The sequence below is a fragment of the Carcharodon carcharias genome, chromosome 14 (genome assembly GCF_017639515.1).
Source record: "Carcharodon carcharias isolate sCarCar2 chromosome 14, sCarCar2.pri, whole genome shotgun sequence".
NCBI classification, from domain to species: domain Eukaryota; kingdom Metazoa; phylum Chordata; class Chondrichthyes; order Lamniformes; family Lamnidae; genus Carcharodon; species Carcharodon carcharias.
The window spans coordinates 61521063-61546750 of NC_054480.1; positions in this window are offsets into that span (position 1 = coordinate 61521063).

The following is a 25688-nucleotide window of genomic DNA, read 5'->3' on the forward strand; positions in this document are numbered from 1 at the left end:
AGATATGTTGGACATGATTGAGGGCCCTGTCAACCACAGTGGATGGGAAATCTCGGTTAGGGAAGAAGGCAGACATGTCAGAAGAACTATTTTGTAAGGTGGCATCATCAAAAAAGATGTGACAGAGGCGAAAAAACTGAGAGACTGTGATGGAGTCCTTACAGGAAGCAGAGTGTAAGGAGCTGTAGCTGAGGTATCTGTGGGAGTCGGTGGGCTTCTAATGAATATTGGTGGACAGTCCATCACCAGAAATGGAGACAGGGAGGTCTAGGAATGTAAGAACATAAGGACATAGGAAATAGGAGCAGGAGTAGGCCATTCAGCCCCTCAAGCCTGCCCCACCATTCAATAAGATCATGGCTGATCTGCCCCAGGCCTCAACTCCTCTTTCATGCCAGCTCCTCATAGCCCTCAACTCCCCAATAGTTCAAAAATCTATCTACCTCTTCTTTAAATACTTTCAGTGATCTAGCCTCCACAACTCTCTGAGGTAAAGAATTCCAGACATTCACTACCCTCTGAGAGAAGAAATTCCTTCACATCTCAGTTTTAAATGAGTTTCCCCTTATTCTGTAACAATGTCCCCTAGTTAGAATTTCACCCACTAGTGGAAGCATCTTCTCAACATCTACTCTGTCAAGACCTCTCAGAATCTTGTACATTTCAATAAGATGACCCTTCATTCTTCTAAACTCTAATGAATAAAGGCCTATCCTGTTTAGCTGTGCTTAATAAGTCAACCTCTTCATCCCAGGAATCAGCCTAGTGAATCGCTTTTGAACTGCCTCCAATGCCAGTATATCCTTTCTTAAACATGGGGACTAAAACTGTACACAGTACTCCAGGTGCAGTCTCACCAATATAGTTGTAACAAGACTTCCCTATGTTTAAACTCCAAAACCCTAACAATAAAGGCCAAAATTCTATTTGCCTTCATAATTACCTGCATGCTAACCTTGTGTGTTTCATGCACAGGAACACCCAGATCCCTCTATGCTGCACTTTTTTTAGAATCTCTCTCCATTTAAATAATAATCTGCCTTTTGATTCTTCCTCCCAAAGTACACGACCTCACACTTTGTCCCTCGTGATAGAGACTGTTACAAGGTCTTTCCTCCCATTAGCTCCTTGCTTAAGTGATATCTTTGGAATGTTTATAGTGTCCTCCACCACAAAGACTGATGCAAAATATTGGTTTAAATTATGTGCTATTTCCCTGTTCCCCATTATCAATTCTCCAGTCGCATCCTCCAAGATTCCCACACAAACTTTAGCTACGCTCTTTCTTTTTATATACCCATAGAAGCTCTTGCTGTTTGTTTTTATATTTCTTGCCAAATTACCTTCATAATCAGTTTTCTCCCTCTTTATTAGCTTTTTAGTCATCCGCTGCTGGTTCCGAAAAAATCCCAATTGTCTGGCCTGCCACTTGTTTTTGCCACTCTGTATGCCCTAGTTTTTATTGGATACTCTCCTTGACCGCCTTTGTTAACCATGGGTGGTTCATCCTTCTCATCGAAGTCCTTATTTTTGACAGGGATAAATTTTTTGCTGAGTGTTATGAACTACCTGCTTAAATGTCTGCCACTGCTCATCCACTGACCTTCCCCTTAGTCTATTTTCCCAGCCTGCTTTAAACAACTCTTTCTTCATACCTCTTTAATTGCCATTATTTAAGTTGAGGACATTCGTTTGAGACCCAAGTTGCTCGCCCTCAAACTGAATTTGAAATTCTACTGTGTTGTGATTGCTACCCACTAAAGCATCCTTAACTATGAGATCTCTTATTAATCCTACATCATTAAACGTTATTAGATCTAAAATAGCCTGTTCCTGGGTAGTATCTGCAACATATTGCTCTAAGAAACAATCCCATATGCACTGTACAAATTTGTCTTCCATGTTACCCCCGCCAATCTGATTGGTCCAGCCAATATGCAGATTAAAATCACCTATGACAATTGTAACGCCCTTCTAACACACCTCCATTATTTCCCGCTTTATACATTGTCCTACAATGAGGCAATTCTTCGGGGGCCTATAGATGACTCCCACCCAAGAATTCTTTCCCTTGCTATTCTTATTTCCACCCAAACTCATTCCACATCATGATCTATTGCATCTCTATCACTACTCACTACTGTACTGATAGTTTCCTTTATTAACAAAGTTATCCCACCTTCTTTTCCTTTTTGCCTATTTTTTCAGAACATTGAATACCCTTGAAAATTGAGTTCCCAGTCTTGGTCACCCTGCAACCATGTGTCTGTAATAGCTATCAAGTCATATTCATTTAGTTATATTTGTGACGTCAACTCATCTATCTTGTTACAAATGCTGTGTGCATTCAGATACAGAGCCTTAAGCTTTGGCTTTTTACCATTATTATTCATTCTAGTTCTAATTTCTGCTGCACTCTGTTGCTTATATTTTCTGCCCCTTCCTGTCAAACTTTGATTATTGTTCGCCACTTCACTGTGCTGCACCTCTGCTCCCTCGTTTCTTTTTGATTTTTTTAAAAGGGAAGGGAAGGGAAATGTCAGAAATGGACCATGTGAAGGTGATAGAAGGGTGGAAATTAGAAGCAAAATTGATACATTTTTCCAAGTTCAGATGAGAACATGAAGTGGCACTGATACAGTCATCGATGTACTGAAAAAGGAGCTGTGGGATGGGTCCTGATTAGAACTGTTCCACATACCCCATAACGAGACAGACATAACTGGGGCCTATGTGGGTACCCATAGCCACACCTTTTATTTGGAGGAAGTGAGACAAGATAAAGGAGAAATTGTTCAGTGAGAGAACACGTTCAGCCAGATGGAGGAGAGTGGTGGTGGATGGGGATTGTTTGGGCCTCTGTTCAAGGAAGAAGTAAAGAGCCTTGAGACCATCCTGATGGGGGCTGGAGGTGTAGAGGGTTTGAATGTCCATGGTGAAGAGGAGGCAGTAAGGACCAGGATAGCTGAAAATTGTTGATATGACTTAGGGCATCAGAGGAATCATGGATGTAGGTGGGAGGAGACTGGACAAGCAGAGAGAGGATGGAGTCACAATAGGAAGAAATGAGTTCCATGGGACAGGAACAGGCTGACATGATTGGTTTAATGGGACAGTCCTGTTTGTGGATTTTGGAAAGGAGGTAGAAGCGGGCTGTCTGTGTTTGGGAGACTATGAGGTTGGAAGCTGTGGAGGGAAGATCTCCAGAGGAAATGAGGTCAATAACATTCTTGGAAACAATGGCTTGGTGGGGTCAGATGCAGGGAGAGGTAGGAAGAAGTGTCTGTACTCCAAATAACAACAGCACCACCCTTGTTGGCAGATTTGATAACAAAGTCAGGATTGGACCTGAGAGAACAGAGTGCGGCAAGTTCAGAAGGAGACTGGTTGGAGTAGGTGAGAGGAGCAGAGAAATTGAGATGGCCGATGTTACACGAACAGTTGTCAATGAAACTATTAAGAGTAGGTAAGAGGCCAGGGGGAGGGGTCTAAGTGGAGGAAGAAAACTGGAGGCAGGTGAAAAGGTCTATTGAATGGGGAGAGGACTCCTGATCAAAGAAGTGAGCATGGAGATGAAGATGGCAGAAGAAGAGTTCAGCATCATGCCAAGCCCAAAATTCATTGAAGTGAGGGCGTAAAGATATGAAACTGTCTTTTTTGCTGAGTACAGAACATTCAGCATCAGAGAAGGGAAGGTCGGGGGTATGGTGAATACATGGCAAGGGCTAGGATTAGAAGAAGGGATGGGGTCAGAGGGATGGGAAGAGGTGGATGGTCCCCCTTTTTTATTCCTTTTTCTATCATTTTTCCCGAACTACCGCCCCTCCCCCACCCACTCCTACACAAAAGGGCCATCTGTCACTGTTCCATGTTTGTCTTTCACAGAGTGCTGACACTTGTTCTACTATTCGCACATTCTGCTTTCCTACCTTTATGCCCCTATCAGCACCTTCTTTAGCCCTTAACCCTACCACAAACACTCCCTTTGTCTTGTGCTCATGACATTTTTGTGAATCTCTCCTTAGCCCCCACATATCACTGACCTCCTATCCTGCTTTACCTGCTCCACAAGCCCCTCAAATAGTATAAATTCCTATATACTTCTACTCCTCTTTAGCTCTAAAGAAGAGTCATATGGACTTGAAATGTTAACTCTGTTTTTCTCTCCACAGATTCTGCCAGACCTGCTGAATTTTTCCCACATTTTCTGTTTTTATTTCAGATTTCCAGCATCTGCAGTATTTTGCTTTTATCTTAGTGAGAACAATGGAACCTGAGATGAAAGGGGAAAAATTGTATTTTAGAGTTACTGTGGAAAGCTTAAGGTAGCTGTGAGATGTAACTGTTTACTGTAGCTGAGCTGGGAGCTATTAACTGTAGCTCTAGTCTGGGAGAAGATGTAGTTTGAATCAGCCATCCAGTCAAGCCAGAAAAGTCTTGGGCTGCAAAAAGCAGTTGTGTTCTAAAGTCCTGGATTTCTGCAGCAGAATGGGAAAGAGGTTAAGAGATCCTGTGGTATGTCTCTATTAAAGTTACAGCAGTTTGCCTTGGGTAATTTTTCTAGATTTTTATAGTTAAACAATTATGACAGAGTGTTATCTGAAGGTGTTTACTTGTGAGTCTGACCAATTATGGGAGCCTTTGGGGGGAATATTTTGTGGAGCTAATTTTTAATTGTGTAACTGTAAACTTGTGTGCTTAAGTTTTCTTTTATTCTTATTAATAAAACTTTTCCTTTAAATTTAAAATCCCAGAAGTGTTACTGGATGTCATCTTCTCATTTTCAGAATACAAAAGAAATGGTATGGCCCATGAACCAAGTCTCCCTCTGGGATTTGGTTTCCGCAGCTATTAACATCGGCTGTGTTCATGACAATATTCCATCAGTTTGGTCCAGGAAAGCACCAAAAATGGACCTGCAATGATATATGCACCTGCTGTCCTGAAACAAATTAATTGTGCTACTGCCTACCCCACAAGGGCTGCTGATTTACCGCAGTTGGGTATCTGTATCCAGCTATATCCTAGGGAACTCTTGGATTCTGAAAGACTAACCACCAGTCCCCTTGATATTGCACTTAACCATTTCTGAAGAGAAGGATAATTTATGTTATTTCTTCACAGCATATTGTATTTTATATCTCCATTTATAAAGGAAATATTAAAGGAATGATCAGGCAAAATATTAATGTTCAAACCTGCATTTAGAAAAAAAGCTTTTGGTTAAAATACTTTAATCTGCTTTATGTGCTTAATTTACAAGTACATATTAGACAAATGCAGAATTTTTATATTACGTCTGTGACTTTTTGTCTGATTTTGTATGTGGCAGCAATGGAGACCGCTCCTAAGACTAGAAAAGAGTCATTAATCTAACTGACTCCTGTGTCTAATTGTGAGAGTGCGAGAGAGACAGAGCAGTGGAGAGGTGTTGCTGTCACAGTGCAGGTTCTGTCTCATTAGAATGATAGAAGAATGATTGTAGCACAGATGGAGCCCATTTGACCCATCATGCCAATGCTGGCCCTCTGGAGGAGTAATTCACCTAGTGTCACTTCTCTGCCTTTCCCCATAGCCCTGCAATTTTTTTCCTTTTCAGATAATGATCCAATTCCCTTTTGAAAGCCTCAATTGACCCTGCCTCTGCCATATCCTTATGCAGTGCATTCCAGGTCCTAACCACTCACTGCATGAAAAAGATTTTCCTCGTGTCACTGTTGCTTCTTTTGTGAATTATATTAAATCTGTGTTCCCTTGTTCTCAATCCTTCCACTAATGGGATCAGTTTCTCCCTCTCAACTCTGTCTAGATCCCTCACAGTTTTGAATACCTGTATCAAATCTCTTCTCAGCCTTCTCTTTTCCAATCAGAACAGCCCCAACTTCTCCAGTTTTTCTGCATAACTGGAGTACCTCATCCCTGGAATCATTCTTGTGAGCAAGTCATGCAGATTTGCTAATATAGAAAGAATAAAAATGTCGAAGTTGTACATTCACTCTTCCCAAACTAAGAATAATACAAAATGTTTTCTCAGAACAGTCAATGTAAACAACAACATCTTTCATTCATGCAGCACCTTTAATGTCGTAAATCCCCCCAAGGCACTTCTCTGAAATGTTACCAGACAAAATATGACACCTTTCATTGGAGAAAATATTTGGACTAATGACCTAAAGCTTGGTCAAAGAGATAGGTTTTAAGGAGCATCTCAAAGAAGTAAAGGAAAGGGAGTTGCTGAGATTTAGGGAGGAAATTTCATTGTTTAGGATCTGGGCAGCTGAAGGCAGGGCCACCAATGGAAGAGTGATTAAAATCAGAATGATCAAGAGGCCAGAATTGGAAAAAGGCACATATCTCCTGCCCGCAATTGCAACCCAGGTGTGATTTCACACTAGCTGGCCAATTAAAGGCTGGCCAGTCTGAAACATGCCCAGATATTGGATCAATGTTGCCGATGGGGGCAGCAGTGTGGCGGGTGCCAAGTCCAATGGTGACCCGGAAGGGTTTTAAAAGAGCACCGACAGCTCCCTGAAGGTTGCCAGGTGTTGGCGAGGAGCCTCAGAGAGCTGTCCACGAGAGAGTATAAGATTTTCTACTTGGGAGGAGTTATGACCTCAGCACCCTCTGGGAATGCCATGTGGGGGGAGGGGCAATGCTGGTGGGCACTCTGCCCCCTAGTTCTCTGATGAGTGCCTACGCACTCTCGTGGAGTCAGTGAGTGCCCGGTGTGACATCCTCATGACATGGGGTGGCAAGAGGAGGCCACCCCATCAGATGAAGAGGACCTAGACAGAGATAGCTGCCCAGGTGAGCAGGCATAATGTTGTGCATCACACATGGATCCAGTGCTGAAAAAGGTTCAATGATCTTATGCACTCCGCAAAGGTGTGTACCAAGTCGGCAGGGAAATGTGTATAAATGTCTTGGAGGGTGGCGATTCTTTGTGGCGCTCAGCGGTGTGAGATGCAGAATGCCAAATGGCACAAACCCCTGTGCCAGCCAAGGCTGGGAGATGTGCTCACTTGCCTTGGATGTATACAAGGGTGAGGTGTGCTAATCTGATGGGCACCTCAACCTGGGTCTCCTTGCAGTGGGGATGGGGAGGAGGTGTGAGGCTGGCATGGTGTGCCAGGTAGAGGGTTCACTAATAAATACACAGGAGAAGAGAAGCCATAATACACTGGAGTGTGCATGAATGGGTGGTGGGGTGCCCAACCTGCATCCAAGTTTAAGATGGACGCCCTGGGCATGAAATGCAAGCAAGATCCAAAGGCTATGGAGGGGCAGGAGTCTCAGATGATGGTGAGAATCCACTAGTCAGGTGAGAGACTGGGGGAGTATGTAAGGGCTGTAGGACCCTGACATCTCCAATGAGAAGTTCAAACCTAAAGTCCTCATTGCCTGTCCAATCACGGTGTCTCAGTGAGGCATTGTCCATTGTGACAAGTGCATGCACAGTCATTTTGTTACAAAGCAATCAGCTGACATAATCTCTCCCCTCAGATTCTCATGATGCCTGAGAGATCTCGAGGACACCCCCCCCGACACCCAAGGAACCATGGGGCAGATGCACCCATGTCACATCGTCTCTCCATTCCAAGCACCAATGTAGGCACGTCTGTGGTCAATGGTGCATCGGGTCAGAAAGTAGTGTACAGTGGTGAGGGCACATCACACTTGCATGAGGAGCTGGTGGAGGACAGAGAGTGTTCAGGGTGCTGGTAGTCGGAGGACCGCTGGAGACCAGGACCATGCTGAGTCCCAGGCAGATGATAAGACTCTGGAGTTATCCATCAGGTGGCAGATGCTGGATGTCCAGTGGGATTCGCGAGAAGATCTGGCAGAGATCCCTGCGGGTGTGCATGCCATGGTCTAAGCCTTGGAAGAGTCCATGTGGAGTGTGAGCACTGTGTTGACCTGGACCTTCGAGCGCACAGCCTCCTCCATAGAGAGAGTGGCAACTCTCATGGAGAGGCAGCTCCAGGAATGGAATCAGGGGCTCCAGGGGTTATGCTCAGACTGCAAGCCCACACACTGGCTGTGACCTTAGCAGGTCACTGCCAATGTGAGAGCTGGATAAGGCATCTAGTCTCTCTGCTAGGTGCCCATCCATCATTAGTGAGCAGGGAGGTCCAGATGAGCCTCATGCTGGCAGATAAGCTGTCTGTCTCATCTGCAGCTTCCTCTCAGGGCACTCCAGATGAAGGCAGCAGCACCTCCACCCTTCTGCCAGTGTCTGTGGCATCTGATGAGTCTTGATGGCTGAGGAGTGCCCAGCCATGGCGCTGGATGCTCCCTCCCAGGTATGCCTGCACAGGCTCTGCCAGCCAGAGGATGTCAGTCAAGATCATCAGGACAGACAGGACATCAGTCAGCAGGCTGACTCCAATACTGCTGCCAGCGGGTTGGGGGATGGGGGTTACCAAGACACAGCACTCCCAAGCAGAAGTTTAAAGCATTACAAACACAAGAGGGGTTGGCATGAGCAACATAGCTTCAGTTGCTATGTATTCCGTGTTTAAATTATATAAACATGGCCACCATTTAAAGATGTCATTATGTGTCATGGTCTAAATGTGCTTCATGTTCTTCATAGGTAATGGGCAGGGGAGTGGATTGTGACAGATGGGAAGGCTGCAAACTTTATTTGGAGGTAGTTACTTGACATAGGGGTGACAGGATGGCCTCATCAGGAATGTTTAGTAAGCAGGCATCACCCTTGCCCTCACTCTCAAGCCATGCCTTGGATGCCAAGCTGAATGAATGAAGAATCAAGGCCTCCCTGGTCTCCCTGCCTCCCACAAGGTTCATCACTTCTGCAGCCATGTCCTTACCTTGAGCCTCCTCTGGCTCCTCATCAAACCCATCAGTTGAGTCATCCTCTGTAGCCTGGGGAGCTGCCTAGCTGTCTTCAACTTCTGAAAGGCTCCCCTTGACAGAGCCAGATTGTGCAATGCGTAGTGCACAACGATAATAAGCGAGATGTGCTCTGGAAGGTATTACAGTGTTCCCCCAATCGGTCTAGGCAGCAAAATCTCATCTTGAGCAGTCCATAAGACCATAAGATGTAGCAGCAAAAGTAGGCCACTCAGCCCATTGAGTCTGCTCCAACATTAAATGAGATCATGGCTGATCTGATAATCCTCAACTCCACTTTCCTGCCTTTTCCCCATAACACTTGATTTCGTTACTGATTAAAAATCTGGCCATCTCCACCTTGAATATACTTAACGACCCAGCCCTCTATAGCCCTCTGAGAGAAGAAATTTCTCCTCATCTCTATTTTAAATGGGCAACCCCTTGCTCTGAGATTATGGCCTCTGGCTCTAGACTCTCCCACAAGGGGAAACAACCTCTCAGCATCTACCCTGTCAAGTCCCTAAGAATTTATATGTTTCAATAAGGTTGCCTTTCATTCTTCTAAACTCCAATGAGTACAGGCCCAACCTACTCACCCTCACCTCATAAGAAAAACCCTCCATACCCAGGATCAACCTCATGAACCTTCTCTGGACTGCCTCCAATGCCATTATATCTTTCCTTAGATAAGGGGACCAAAACTGGTCACAGTATTCTAGGTGTGGTTTAACTCATGCATATATTGCTTTAGCAAGACTTCCCTGTTCTTATACTCCATTCCCTTTGAAATAAAGGCCAACATTCCATTTGCCATCCCTATTACCTGCTGAACTTGTATGTTAGCTTTTTGTGATTCATGCATGAGGACCTCCCAAATTCCTCTGTGCTGCAGCTTTCTGCAGTCTTTCTCCATTTAAATAATATTCAGCTCCTTTATTCTTCCTGCCAAAGTGTATAATCTCACATTTTCCCACATTATATTCCATCTGCCATTTTTTTGCCCACTCATATAACCTGTCCATATCCCTCTGTAGGCTCCTTGTATCATCCTCACCACTTCCCTTCCCATCTATTTTTGTATCATTGCAAATTTGCCGATAGTACATTCATTTCCCTCATCTAAGTCATTAATATATATTGTAAATAATTGTGGCCCCAGCACTGATCCCTGTGGCACTCCACTAGTTACAGGTGTCATCCTGAGAATGCTCTCTTTATCCCAACTCCCTGCCTTCTATTAGTTACCTTATTAAGTAGCCTTATGTGCAGTACCTAATCGAACACCTTTGGAAATCCAAATATATTACATCTACTGCTTCCCCTTTATCTATCCTGCTTGTGGCGTCCTCAAAGAATTCTAATAAATTTGTCAGGCACGATTTCCCATTCATGAAGCTATGCTGATTCCCAGTGGTCCTCTCAGTTATTGCCCTTGTAGAGCCATGACTCCTATTGTACTTCCCCTCTGATTCTGTCCTTAGGTGTCTGAGTGGCATCATGAGCCATCTTTCCAGGGATAGCCTTTGTCACCTCTGGGATGGCTAATCATCCAGCTGAACTGGAGCAACAAAGAGCCTTGATACCTGGAAGTGCCGTAGGATGTACAGATCATGGGGGCTGCCCAGGTACCTGGCGCAGATCTGCAAAGCCTGTGTCTTGTAGTCACAGGCAATATAGACATTGATGGAGTGGAACCCCATTCTGTTGATGAAGGCACCCATTTCACCCACTGGTGCCTTTATGGCCACATGAGTACAATCTATGGCAGCATGGATGCAGGGGAACCCAGCAATTGCAGCAAAGTCTCTGGTTCGCTCAGCCTGGCTGCCTTCAGTTGCTCCAGAAATGAATGAAGCTCATGACCTCTCTGAACAGAATGTCAGTGACCAGTTTGATGCAGCTGTGGGTAGCAGATTGGGAAACACCACATAGCTCTCCCACTGACCATTGGAAGAAACTGGAGGTGAAAAACTTTAGGGTCACTGTTACCTTAAAAACCACTGGTATGGGGTGGCCACTTACACTGTTTGAGCCGATCTCTGGCCCAATTATCTGGCATATGGAGCTAAGTCACAGTCTTCCTAGAGAGGCAGAGCCTCCTTCGGCACCGGTTCTCAGACATGTTCAGGCAGCTGGAGCACTGGCTGCAGGATAATGGTGTCTTCTGCTGACCCTTCTGCCTTGCATTTCCTGATGGCCCTGCACCCCCTCTGGCTGTGTCTCTCTTCCCACAGTTTGCTGTCTGGGGCATTGCCTGTAGACACCAGCCCTGCTCTCCCTTCTAGCCCTCTCCTCCTCTTCAGAGGAGGTTCCTCCAGCAGAACAGAGAATCCCCATTTGCTGGACTACAGATAGCATAGGATAGTGCCCTGGAGGGTGCACTCAGCAGAAAGCCTTTGAGAAAGCTTGTAAGCCAAAGAGTCCTACAGAAAACACAGGAAATGCCATTAACTATCAGAAAACCACCTATAACTAACTCTTTCCTAAATTCCTACCTATTCACATGGCAAAGTCTCTGGTCAACTTTTATCCTGCCCTGGATTGAGTTTCAATTAAAAACGGGATGGTGCCTGGCCATGTGCTGACTGCAAAATCACACAGGCCATGTAAAATTTCCTACAATTACCTCTTTAATGGGCTTAATTGCCCATTTAATCGTTAGCGGGAATGCTTCCGACTCTCGCGCACACCTGATGACTGTAATATGGCACGACGGCATGATGACATTGGGACGCATACCCAATGTTTTCTTGCGTGATTTAACACGAGTTTGGGTCAGCCGCACACCTGCTCCTAGAGCGTAAAATTCTGGCCATAGAAATATAACAGAAATAGAGTAAGATTTATGGCACAAAGGGAGGTCATTCATCTCATTATGTACATGCCAGCTGATAAAGACCTATCCAGTCTATTTCCACCTTCCAACTCTTGGTCCGTAATCCTGCAGGTTACAGTGCATCAAATGCATAAGCAAGTTTTTTTTTTAAACTTGATGAAGGTTTCTGCCTCTATCACTCTTTCAGTCAATGAGTTTCAAATCCCCACCATCTGGATGAAAAAAATTAATCCTGAATTCCCCTCTAATCTTTCTACCAATTATTGTAAATCCATGCCCCCTGGTTATTGACCTCTCTGCTAATGGAATCCTATCCATTCTACCCATAATGTTATACCCTTCCATTAAGTATCCCCTCAGCTACTTCTGTTTCAAAGAAACAATCCCAGTCTAACCAATCGCTGTTCATAGCTAAAACTGTTCACTCCTGGCAACATCCTTGTAAATCTCCTTTGTATGAGTTGGGATGATAGGTTCAACTGAGACCTCAGGGGATGGTTGTTCATGACCTTTTGTTCATTATCCCAGGCCCAGGCAAGGGTCCCATGCTGAGGGTTACGAACCATGAACAATGGTGGAACCAAATAATTTTCAATGATAATGGCGAAAGAGCTAGAACATCATGGGGCACAATTGCTGCTTACAGGTTGAAGATTCTTTGGAAAGAGGGCGTGTGCTTTCTTTAAGTACAGGTGAAGAAGGGAAGGGGAAATCTCCTCATGTATTCTTTCCCTGGTCATGATTGCCCAATTCTCATTAAAGTTGAAAATGGGAGGCTGTTACAAGCAACTGAAGAGGCAAGCCCAGCACTACGAGTTATGGAGACATGAACAGAGGACCAGGCCTTGGGCAGATCACCATTACCACCCCCTCTAGGGCAATTACATCCTACCTGTAATGTGGTGACCAGAACCGAGCACAGTTCTGAAACTATGCTCACATTTCCATTCCTCTGTCAAGCTATTTTAAACTCTCTTCAACAACACTAGCAAATCTCCCCAGCATGATATTGGTCCCAGCCCAGTTAGGTGCAACCTGTCTGACTTTTACAGGTCCCACTTTCCATGTCTCAATCATTTTCAATTTACAAGCTCACGTAATGGCTAAATCCCCCTTTACAAGGTGAGAAATGATATAATTCGAATCAATGTGATCCTAAATGGCTTTTTCTGGCTTTGACTTCAATCTTCTTCAAGAATGCGAGTATGGTTCATCTCACTTAATTAAATAGTATAAAGGCTAAGGCAGCGTGATTTAAATGCTTAAAAAAAAATTGAAAAAGAAAATCATGGCAGTCATATGCAGCAGGATAAGACTGCTTTGTGCAGCAAAGTCCCAAATTAATTGATTTTCCAGATTAGTGCTTGATATATAGTTAATTTCAACCATATAAAAGACTGTATAGAAAGAAAAAAGTGGAGTTTGTATAAATGGGTTTAGCATGTTTATATTGAGTACATTTATTGACCCGTCATTGCACAGAATGGATTCCATTCTTGGGCTACAGTGATATAATAATAAATGTACAATAACCTGCTGATAATGTGCTTCACAAGTCAACACCTTGGGAGTGCACTGAAGGAAGTGCTGGTGGATGAGACGGAGCAGTGTTATGTCATTGGTTAAGCAACATTATAGAAAGCAAGGTCATTTGTTCTACATTATCACATTTCTTCTGTGCCAGGCTAAATGTAAGGCTTTTCAATAGTGGCTTATTAATTCTGTTTATCAAAGTTTAACCATTTAGTCAGTGATATCTTGACTGTCTCAGTCATCTTCTCTTGGTCTGATAGCCAGCAGGCACTCATTCCTCTAGTTCCCTCATTGGATCTATCAAGAAATTCCAAAAATGCTAATTTTATCCACAGGATTAGACCTTCATATGCATGCTTCCATCAGGTAGGTGGTGGACAGAGCGAGCAGCTGCTCACATCTTGGGTGACCACAATTATTTTCATGGGCAGCTCTCATTTAAATATAATTTGTTAAATAAATGCTTGTAGATTCTCCAAATAGTGGTTGTTATGAGGGACTGGGACTGGGGTGGTGGTTGTACAGTAGGAACCTATCGGTCACGGTAAGTAATAAGAGGCAGAGGGGAGGTGATGCTTGATGCTCCTCCTCGGCCCATCAATAAACTATTAAAAAACATTCACAGGGCAGTCTCCTTAAGGCCAATGGTTAGGCTGTTCATTGCCAAATACAAGTGGGTGGTTTGTATATGGTATGTTGATGCATCATATTGTAGGACCATAATTTGCCTAGGTTAATGTGGTATCCATCTCTTTGCAATGGGTGCCTGGGTCATTTATTTCAAGGCCCACATATCAAAAATTGTGGCAGCCAGCTTGGAAGTGGGAAAGTGTTACAGAGATTTTCCTCAGTTCCTGCTTGACAGTGAAGGTGAAAATCATCCCTGAGAGTTGGGTTCTTCAAAACAGAACGTAATGTTTTTCTTAGCAGCTGAGGCTATTAGCTAGTAATGATAAACTCTTTCAATTAATTTCGACCAGCTGCAAAGAAAATATCAGGTATGATTCCACCCTGTATGCATTTCCTGCCCAATAACTACTTATATACTTCATAAATAGTAGCGGAATGACAGTCACTCATTAGTTTTGCTAAAGTTTAGATTAGGTCGATTGGGGCTGTCAGGATCATGATGCACAATTACCCCATGCTGGGTCAAAGTAAGGTGACATACAAACTTTATGCTGCCTGCTCATTCTGACAATTATGACATGCAGTCCAGTGTGAAAAGCATTTCTGACTGGCTCCATTTTCAGCAGAGGCACAGGTACCTGCTTGACTAGCATGTTTCACAGCTAGCCTGTGCTTCTTAAAGGCAGCCCACCGTCTCTTAAATGTATTGTTTCAGAATGCCAATGGTTTGCTCCATGATGATCCTGGTGGCAGCATGGCTCTCATTGTAGGTGTGCTGCCTATGCATGGTCGAGTGACACAGGAGAGTAGCCAGGTGAAGAATGGGTAGGCATTGTCACCAAGCAGCCACTCACTGGTTTGTCATGGTGACTCAAATACAATTGGTATGGCTGACTGCTTCATACTCAAGGCTTCATGACTGTCATGAAGAGATATTAATGTCTATAATGTTATTGGAAATTGTTTTTAAATTGGAATTGTTATAGGGTATGTGTCTATGTTTGTGTCTGAGTGTGTATCTGTGTTTTGCTTAATTGGATTAAAGCTAGCTAGTCTGGGTGCTTTGATGTATAGTAGTTTTGAGATGTTAATTAGATAAACATAAGGAGAAGAAAGTAAAGTGTACATTTGCAATTGTTGAACAAAACATTGAAGAGTGGGAATAAAGTTTTGCACCTAGCTGGGGGACACCAAGCAATGTGTTTATATTACTAATAAAATTGGTGGAATGAAAGCATTATTGTCAGGAGAGGTAACATTTAAAAAACATCGTAATACAATGTAAAATTTACATTCAAAGGGGAAGCTAGGTATAAACAGAAAGGAGTTTGTGTGTATAAGTCAGAGCTATTTACAATCTAACCAGACTGTAAGCCTTCAGATGTATCTGCAAAGGAACCAAATTGCAAGGAACCTCATTTTGAATTTGTAAGGTCAAATGTGCTTTGCCTGGTCAAAAACAGAATTACCTGGAAAAACTCAGCAGGTCTGGCAGCATCGGCGGAGAAGAAAAGAGTTGACGTTTCGAGTCCTCATGACCCTTCGACAGAACTTGAGTTCGAGTCCAGGAAAGAGCTGAAATATAAGCTGGTTTAAGGTGTGTGTGTGGGGGGCGGAGAGATAGAGAGACAGAGAGGTGGAGGGGGTTGGTGTGGTTGTAGCGACAAACAAGCAGTGATAGAAGCAGATCATCAAAAGATGTCAACAACAATAGTACAATAGAACACATAGGTGTTAAAGTTAAAGTTGGTGATATTATCTAAACGAATGTGCTAATTAAGAATGGATGGCAGGGCACTCAAGGTATAGCTCTAGTGGGTTTTTTTTTTATATAATGGAAATAGGTGGGAAAAGGAAAATCTTTATAATTTATTGGGAAAAAAAAAAAGGGGGAAACAGAAAGGGGGTGGGGATGGGGGAGGGGACTCACGACCTAAAGTTGTTGAATTCAATATTCAGTCCGGAAGGCTGTAAAGTCCCTAGTCGGAAGATGAGGTGTTGTTCCTCCAGTTTGCGTTGGGCTTCACTGGAACAATGCAGCAAGCCAAGGACAGACATGTGGGCAAGAGAGCAGGGTGGAGTGTTAAAATGGCAAGCGACAGGGAGGTTTGGGTTATTCTTGCGGACAGACCGCAGGTGTTCTGCAAAGCGGTCGCCCAGTTTACGTTTGGTCTCTCCAATGTAGAGGAGACCACATTGGGAGCAACGAATGCAGTAGACTAAGTTGGGGGAAATGCAAGTGAAATGCTGCTTCACTTGAAAGGAGTGTTTGGGTCCTTGGACGGTGAGGAGAGAGGAAGTGAAGGGGCAGGTGTTGCATCTTTTGCGTGGGCAAGGGGTTGTGCCATAGGAGGGGGTTGAGGAGTAGGGGGTGATGGAGGAGTGGACCAGGGTGTCCCGGAGGGAGCGATCCCTACGGAATGCCGATAAGGGGGGTGAAGGGAAGATGTGTTTGGTAGTGGCATCATGCTGGAGTTGGCGGAAATGGCGGAGGATGATCCTTTGAATGCGGAGGCTGGTGGGGTGATAAGTGAGGACAAGGGGGACCCTATCATGTTTCTGGGAGGGAGGAGAAGGAGTGAGGGCGGATGCGCGGGAGATGGGCCGGACACGGTTGAGGGCCCTGTCAACGACCGTGGGTGGAAAACCTCGGTTAAGGAAGAAGGAGGACATGTCAGAGGAACTGTTTTTGAATGTAGCATCATCGGAACAGATGCGACGGAGGCGAAGGAACTGAGAGAATGGGATGGAGTCCTTACAGGAAGTGGGGTGTGAGGAGCTGTAGTCGAGATAGCTGTGGGTGTCGGTGGGTTTGTAATGGATATTGGTGGACAGTCTATCACCAGAGATTGAGACAGAGAGGTCAAGGAAGGGAAGGGAAGTGTCAGAGATGGACCACGTGAAAATGATGGAGGGGTGGAGATTGGAAGCAAAATTAATAAATTTTTCCAAGTCCTGACGAGAGCATGAAGCAGCACCGAAATAATCATCGATGTACCGGAGAAAGAGTTGTGGAAGGGGGCCGGAGTAGGACTGCAACAAGGAATGTTCCACATACCCCATAAAGAGACAGGCATAGCTGGGGCCCATGCGGGTACCCATAGCCACACCTTTTATTTGGAGGAAGTGAGAGGAGTTGAAGGAGAAATTGTTCAGCGTGAGAACAAGTTCAGCAAGACGGAGGAGAGTAGTGGTGGATGTAAGTCCTGTAAGGACTCCATCCCATTCTCTCAGTTCCTTCGCCTCCGTCGCATCTGTTCCGATGATGCTACATTCAAAAACAGTTCCTCTGACATGTCCTCCTTCTTCCTTAACCGAGGTTTTCCACCCACGGTCGTTGACAGGGCCCTCAACCGTGTCCGGCCCATCTCCCGCGCATCCGCCCTCACTCCTTCTCCTCCCTCCCAGAAACATGATAGGGTCCCCCTTGTCCTCACTTATCACCCCACCAGCCTCCGCATTCAAAGGATCATCCTCCGCCATTTCCGCCAACTCCAGCATGATGCCACTACCAAACACATCTTCCCTTCACCCCCCTTATCGGCATTCCGTAGGGATCGCTCCCTCCGGGACACCCTGGTCCACTCCTCCATCACCCCCTACTCCTCAACCCCCTCCTATGGCACAACCCCTTGCCCACGCAAAAGATGCAACACCTGCCCCTTCACTTCCTCTCTCCTCACCGTCCAAGGACCCAAACACTCCTTTCAAGTGAAGCAGCATTTCACTTGCATTTCCCCCAACTTAGTCTACTGCATTCGTTGCTCCCAATGTGGTCTCCTCTACATTGGAGAGACCAAACGTAAACTGGGCGACCGCTTTGCAGAACACCTGCGGTCTGTCCGCAAGAATAACCCAAACCTCCCTGTCGCTTGCCATTTTAACACTCCACCCTGCTCTCTTGCCCACATGTCTGTCCTTGGCTTGCTGCATTGTTCCAGTGAAGCCCAACGCAAACTGGAGGAACAACACCTCATCTTCCGACTAGGGACTTTACAGCCTTCCGGACTGAATATTGAATTCAACAACTTTAGGTCGTGAGTCCCCTCCCCCATCCCCACCCCCTTTCTGTTTCCCCCTTTTTTTTTTCCCAATAAATTATAAAGATTTTCCTTTTCCCACCTATTTCCATTATATAAAAAAAAAACCCACTAGAGCTATACCTTGAGTGCCCTACCATCCATTCTTAATTAGCACATTCGTTTAGATAATATCACCAACTTTAACTTTAACACCTATGTGTTCTATTGTACTATTGTTGTTGACATCTTTTGATGATCTGCTTCTATCACTGCTTGTTTGTCGCTACAACCACACCAACCCCCTCCACCTCTCTGTCTCTCTATCTCTCCGCCCCCCACACACACACCTTAAACCAGCTTATATTTCAGCTGTCAACTCTTTTCTTCTCCGCCGATGCTGCCAGACCTGCTGAGTTTTTCCAGGTAATTCTGTTTTTGTTTTGGATTTCCAGCATCCGCAGTTTTTTTGTTTTTATCTCTGTGCTTTGCCTGGTATCTGTTTAAAGTCTATGGGTTATTGTTGCCTTGGCAAAGATTTACCTGGGAGGGATTAATTTGGGGATTTGTTTTAAAGTTATTATGGTTGTAATTTGCAGACATGTGTATGTGTTTGTGTTTAATTTGTTGTTAAATTGATAAATGTTTAATTTAGTTTTATATAAAAAAGCCTCTTGAGGCTTGGTGGTTTTATTCCTGAATTCAGAACTGCATCTCAAACATACCAATTGAAAATATAGGTTATGACAGTTGTTCATGTTTCCCTCTAGGATTTAAACAACTCAGCCTTTACCAACTACTGTGTCATAAACATGACTACTGTCAAGATAACGGGCATTCACTGATGTGATGTTCTATGCATGGTTGCCCACCAACTATACATTCATGGAGATATATTCCTCCATGAACATATGGGGCCTACAGAGCCATATGCATGCAGTCGATGGTTCCCTGCAGCATTGAGACTCTCCACTAGCCTGGAAAAGAAAATGCCGGCTACTCCTACTTCTCTCTGGTAAGGGAGAAGTCCACCCTCCTGGTGTTCAGGGTCATTGTCACATGCCCAGGTTCTCTATCACTTCATTACTTCTTGAGGGATTCCACCTCCAGCCTCCATACTTTTGTTACTACTGTGTCTCCTATCAATGCAAGATGACAGTTTGAGCATGTGCACAGGCCCGCACATGCGCGGAAATCTACTGACGTCATTCCGCGGCGCCCAGACTGCCAGTATCAGTCTATGCTGCATGGACCTCTGCCCATGAGCAATTAAGGGCTGCACGGCGTGGCAACATCAGAAAGGTTGCGCATGCGTGAATTTCAAAATTCAGCAGTTCCCGGGGAGTGTGTCAGTAGGCATAGGGTGTCCATAGGGAATTTTGGGCAGTATTTATTGGGATCCCCATCCGTTCCTCCTCACCCCCATCCCCTCCCTCCTCTCCCTGGACAAACACTCTTTGGGGATCCCCTGTCAATCCTTGCTTATGTAATGGCTGTTGTGATTAAGCACATGCCACCATATGTTTCTGCCAGGCTTTATGGATGGCGGACAGAATACAGTTTTCACATTAAAACCCAACGACTTACTATCACTCCTTGTTCCATAGGCAGCTCCGCAATTATTCCTTGCAAAAATGCACTTTTTTCAAGCCAACAAACTATATGAATTCTGGTTACAAGCAGCTGTGATTTATTCCACATATTGGTGTCCATGACGAAGAGAGTGCAGTGTCTTGCCTTAAATTTGTGCCTTTTTTTTATGTTTGTTATAATTTAAATAAACCACAATGGGTGAGTACAAATGAATACAGTTTCACATTTCTTTCAAAGTGCCCATTAAAAGGATGCTGCCATTCAGCTGTGATGATTTCAGCAGTGCCATCTTTGGTCCTGGCTGCTGTCTACTCAGGTGCTGCAAATGATGTCAGGTAGCAACATGCTCAAACTGTGCATACTCAGAGCATGTACAGCATTGGCAGGAAAAGCAGCCTTTTGTTACCATCTATTTCCTTCGCTATTCAGAGATTTCAGCAAAAAAATCGTTTGGCCGTCCACATTTTGACATTAGTTATGAAAAGTTGTGATTAGAAAATCAATCCCAATGTCTAAATAGCTTCAGAATTACCTGATGGGAGGTATATGGGATAGTTTTCTAGAACAGTATGCTGAGGAACCAACTAGAGAATGGCTTATTTTAGATCTACTATTGTGCAATAAGAAAGGGCTAACTGTCCTATTGTCTTATGAGGAGACTGGGCCTATATTCTCTTGGGTTTAGAAGAAAGAGATGTGATCTCATAGAAGCATACAAAATTCTTACAGGGCTCGACAGGGTAGTTGCAGGAAAGATATTAAAGATATTTCCCCTGGCCAGGGGGTTGGCGGGATGGTGGGGAGGTTGGGGGGTGGTGGTGGCAGTGTGGTGGAATTCTGGAACCAGGGGACATGGTCTCAGAATAAGAGGTAGGCCATTGAGAACTGAGGTGTGGAGGAATTTCTTCACCCAGAGGGTGGTGAATCTTTGGAATTCTTTACTCTAGACAGCTGTGGAAATTCAGTCATTTAATATGCTCAAGACACAGTTTGATGAGAAAGTTGTAAGTGTTGATGTTCAAAGAGACTTGGGTGTGCTTGTACAAGAAATGCAGAAAGTTAGCATGCAAGCACAGCAAACAATTAGGAAAGCAAATAGCTGGTTGGCTTTTGCATTGCAGTATAGGAATAAAGAAGTCCTGCTAGGATTGTGCAGGGTTTTGCTTAGACCACATCTGGAGTACTGGGTGCAGTTTTGGTATCCACATTTAAGAAAGGATATACTTGCATCAGAGGTGGTAAATCAAAGGTTTGCTAAATTGGTCCCAAGTAAAGGGGATTGTTCTATGCTAAGAGGCTGAGTAAATTGGCTTATATTCTATGTAGTTCAGAAGAATGAAAGACACATAAAACAATGACCACACTTCAAAAGTAACACATTATCTGAAGTGCATTGTGATGTCAGCAGGATATGAAAGATGTATGAAAATGCAAGCTCTTTCCTTCTTTGCAATAAGTAGGTTCTTTGACAATTATTGTGATTAACTGGTTTGATAGATGCTCGAGAAGTGCTAAAAGGATCTTTACTGCAGCTGCATTGTAATTAACTGCTTTTTGCATTCCTGTAACAAAATTGCACTCTGAGTCAACATTTCTAAACTGCATTCCTGTGGTTTCATTAGTGTCTCAAACATTTTGATTAAGTTTCTTACATTTCTCTCCAACAGAGAGCAATATAGCTCTTAGCTACTGAAATTGGTATCTACAAAACATTGAAGTTGGTAGAGTGCCACCAAGCATCATGATGCTTTTGCTGTCTGTGTGTGATAAGCCTGACTGCACCATTACTGAGAAAGGTTAATCTAGGAAATGGTGTTACATCTCATTTTATCCCATTAAAGATTTCTCTATTAAACAGATGTGGCACAAAGGAAAAAGAAAAATGTCAACAGGTTGCATTCAATTGAAGCTACTTGACAGATGATTTCAGTTTAATGAAGACCAGTAGAGTTATGGCTCATTGTTATGTTGATGAGCTGACCTTTCAAAGCCTGGCAACTAAGATGAACTCTTCAACTGAACAGTTTAATAAGTTGATTGTGACAGTAAAAGCAGCACTTCGGAATCAGAAAAGTCACTGCCTGATAAAAAATGCATTTTATTCATGATCCTGGCCTGTTAATGCACTGCTAAAGGTAGTTCCTAGCAAATCAACCTATGGTGTGCTGCAGAGCATTTAATGTGCCAACACTTTTCTAGTAGTTTCAGAAATATTTTATATTAATTTTCAATATTTTCTGGTGGTGAGATTTGGAAATGTTGATGTTAGTTGTTTTTGTTGAGTCCCCATATTCACCTAAATTAGAAGCTCATCCAGTCTCCACTGAATCATTATGCTCATTTACCTGGCAACCCTGCTGGAGGCAACTCGAAATGAAGTGACCCAGTGAGGTCAGAGAGAGGTTTTCCTGTCCAACCAACATCCCTTAACTATCACCACCATCATAAACAGATTATCAGGTCATTACTGTTAATTGTATAGTAATTGAGTATTCAAATGTGTGCAAGTGGTGGCCATTAACCGGGTAGTCACTTGTGTTCCTATAGATACAAGCAGAGCTTGGCCTAAATAGCCAAGTGGTTATGGTACTGGGTTTGTAACCCCAAGATCAAGAGTTCAAATCTCACAATGACAAACTATGAAACAATGTAACTTCATCTGAAATAGATGGAAATGTGTTTGTACTCAAAAGAGTTACTCTTATTGCTTGGCCTAAATAGCCAAGTGGTTATGGTACTGGGTTTGTAACCCCAAGATCAAGAGTTCAAATCTCACAATGGCAAAGTATGAAACAATGTAATTTTTGGCCTAAATAGCCAAGTGGTTATGGTACTGGGTTTGTAACCCCAAGATCAAAAGTTCAAATCTCACGATGGCAAAACTATCAAGAGTTCAAATCTCACAATGACAAACTATGAAACAATGTAACTTCATCTGAAATAGATGGAAATGTGTTTGTACTTTGCTTGGCCTAAATAGCCAAGTGGTTATGGTACTGGGTTTGTAACCCCAAGATCAAGAGTTCAAATCTCACAATGGCAAACTATGAAACAATGTAACTTCATCTGAAACAGATGGAAACAGGTTTACTCAAAAGAGTATCAAGAGTTCAAATCTCACAATGGCAAACTATGAAACAATGTAACTTCATCTGAAACAGATGGAAACAGGTTTACTCAAAAGAGTATCAAGAGTTCAAATCTCACAATGGCAAACTATGAAACAATGTAACTTCATCTGAAACAGATGGAAACGTGTTTGTACTCGAAAGAGTTACAGGCTTGCTGATAATTCAAAACTGTTACTCGAAAGAGTTATATATGAGCAGAGCTTGGCTTAAATAGCCAAGTGGTTATGGTACTGGGTTTGTAACCCCAAGATCAAGAGTTCAAATCTCACAATGGCAAACTATGAAACAATGTAACTTCATCTGAAACAGATGGAAATGTGTTTGTACTCGAAAGAGTTACAGAAGGCTTGGCCTAAATAGCCAAGTGGTTATGGTACTGGGTTTGTAACCCCAAGGTCAAGAGTTCAAATCTCACAATGGGAAACAATGTAACTTCATCTGAAACAGATGGAAACAGGTTTGTACTCGAAAGAGTTACAGTTGAGGCCTATATATATATATAAAAAAAAAATCAAGAGTTCAAATCTCACAATGGCAAACTATGAAACAATGTAACTTCATCTGAAACAGATGGAAACAGGTTTGTACTCGAAAGAGTTACAGTTGAGGCCTATATATATATATAAAAAAAAAATCAAGAGTTCAAATCTCACAATGGCAAACTATGAAACAATGTAACTTCATCTGAAACAGATGGAAACGGGTTTGTACTTGAAAGAGTTGCTCTGCTATCTCTTTGTTTAAAAGATTATCAAGAGTTCAAATCTCACAATGGCAAACTATGAAACAATGTAACTTCATCTGAAACAGATGGAAACGGGTTTGTACTTGAAAGAGTTGCTCTGCTATCTCTTTGTTTAAAAGATTATCAAGAGTTCAAATCTCACAATGGCAAACTATGAAACAATGTAACTTCATCTGAAACAGATGGAAACGGGTTTGTACTCGAAAGAGTTGCTCTGCTATCTCTTTGGCTTGGCCACATAGCCAAGTGGTTATGGTACTGGGTTTATAACCCCAAGATCAAGAGTTCAAATCTCACAATGGCAATTTAAAAGATTATCAAGAGTTCAAATCTCACTATGGCAAACTATGAAATGGATGGAAATGTGTTTGTACTTGAAAGAGTTATATATGAGCAGACAAATTGTGGAGTAGCATATTTGTTTTATGTGTCTCTTTATAAAGAAATGTACTAGTTCTATTTTCTACTGCTGGTTTTTATGGAATAGTGTAATCTCATTTTCAGTTTGTTGCACTTTTTTGTGCTTATATTTTAGTTTACACAGGCCTTCCCTGGGATTGGGAAAGTTGGTCAGACTAACCAAAGTTGTAAATGTGATTTGCACTTATTGTTCAAATCACATTTACAATTAGTGTTTTCAACTTTGGAGCAAGTTCATATGTGCAATTCTCCTGCATGGACCAATATTCACAGTATAAGTGTTGCCCTGAAAGAGAATTGGGCTACTAAGAATTTCTGTAATATGAATGGAGCATTCAAGGAAGGTTACATTCATTATTAGCATAGTTTATGATAAAGAACAAATTGAAGATGAAATCCTGCAGTGTTGTCTCAGGCTCCTAGTGCTTTGGAACCTGCTTTGTTTACACCATAGGTTGAATCCTAAAACAGGAGGCAAAAAATAGGCAAATAACTGTCAAGCAAAACTTGACCAGGCACGGGTGTTTGAAAATTGCAATTTGCAACTTTAATTTCTTCATGGCCAGACATTGTCCACTGGCCTAGAAGTGAAAATCTGTATCAATGGTCTCGACCTGCTAAGTACTCATTCTATCAGGGGCCAGAGAATTATGGCCTGCACCTTTGGATTGGTTGTAGCTACGCTGTAGTTTACAAAAACTATTCATCATGTAGTGCTGCTGGTGAAATCAGGGCTACTATCTTGACAAGTAAAATTACAAGGGAGAATATTTGCAACCTTTATAGAATTTAAAACAGACAAATCAAAGTCAATCATTTACCAAGCGATTTCCTTGAAGATATGGAAATGCTGAAAATATAAAAGCTCCTTACCCAAACCATCAGCCATGCTGCTTCTGGTATTTTTTTTGTTTCAAATGTACATCGTTCACAGCTTTTCCCTTTTTAAATCAGTTCATGAAAAAAAATGCTTGAAAATGCATTATTTCTTGAGAATGGAGGACTAGATGTAATGTTTATCATTTTTACCACAGTGATCATTGCAAATGCATGGAAGTTTTTTTAGCGTCAGTTTAAGATGGAGTGCAGACAGCGGCTGATGTTCCGAGGATCAAAAGAAATGTTTGATCTGAGGAGAGTGTGGCTCACTGATTAAGCGACTAATGACCACATCGTTGTACCTGCAGGGGCTCCTGTGATCTGAATGAGCTAATTTGTTGACCATTGTCAGAAACTGGAAAAGCAGTGATTTGAGTGAACTTTCCGAGACTAAAATGAATGCTCCTCTCTGATTACAACTTTGTACAAATTTAAATTGGTGAAGGATGCAATGTGCATTTTAGTCTTAAATTTCATCTTGTCATCCAATTTCAAATGAAGAGAGTGGTTAAGCCAGGACATGGAAATTACTGGAGTTTCCAAAAGCAGTTAGTCGATTTATGAAGTTTCAATAACAGCAGGGAACAGCAGAGGTAAGAAATTGCTTATAACAAGGACTTTGACAAATATACAGACAGCTGCATTAATACAAAAGCTCCTGCTTATACATATAGGGAGATAAATTTGTTTAAGCAGTGCTACAGACTTACAGCAACTCAGCGACAGCTGCTAACTGTGTAGCTGGTGCGGTTCTCTCCATTTTTATCATTGTTAAATGATTGGCAGGCATACTTTTTATTCTTTCATGGGATGTGAGTGTTGTGGTAAGGCTGGTATTTATTGCCCACCCCCAACTGCCCTTGAGAAGATGGTAAACAAAAACAGAATTACCTGGAAAAACTCAGTAGGTCTGGCAGCATCGGCAGAGAAGAATTGACATTTCGAGTCAACGAAACGTCTCGAAATGTCAACTCTTTTCTTCCCCGCCGATGCTGCCACACCTGCTGAGTTTTTCCAGGTAATTCTGTTTTTGTTTTGGATTT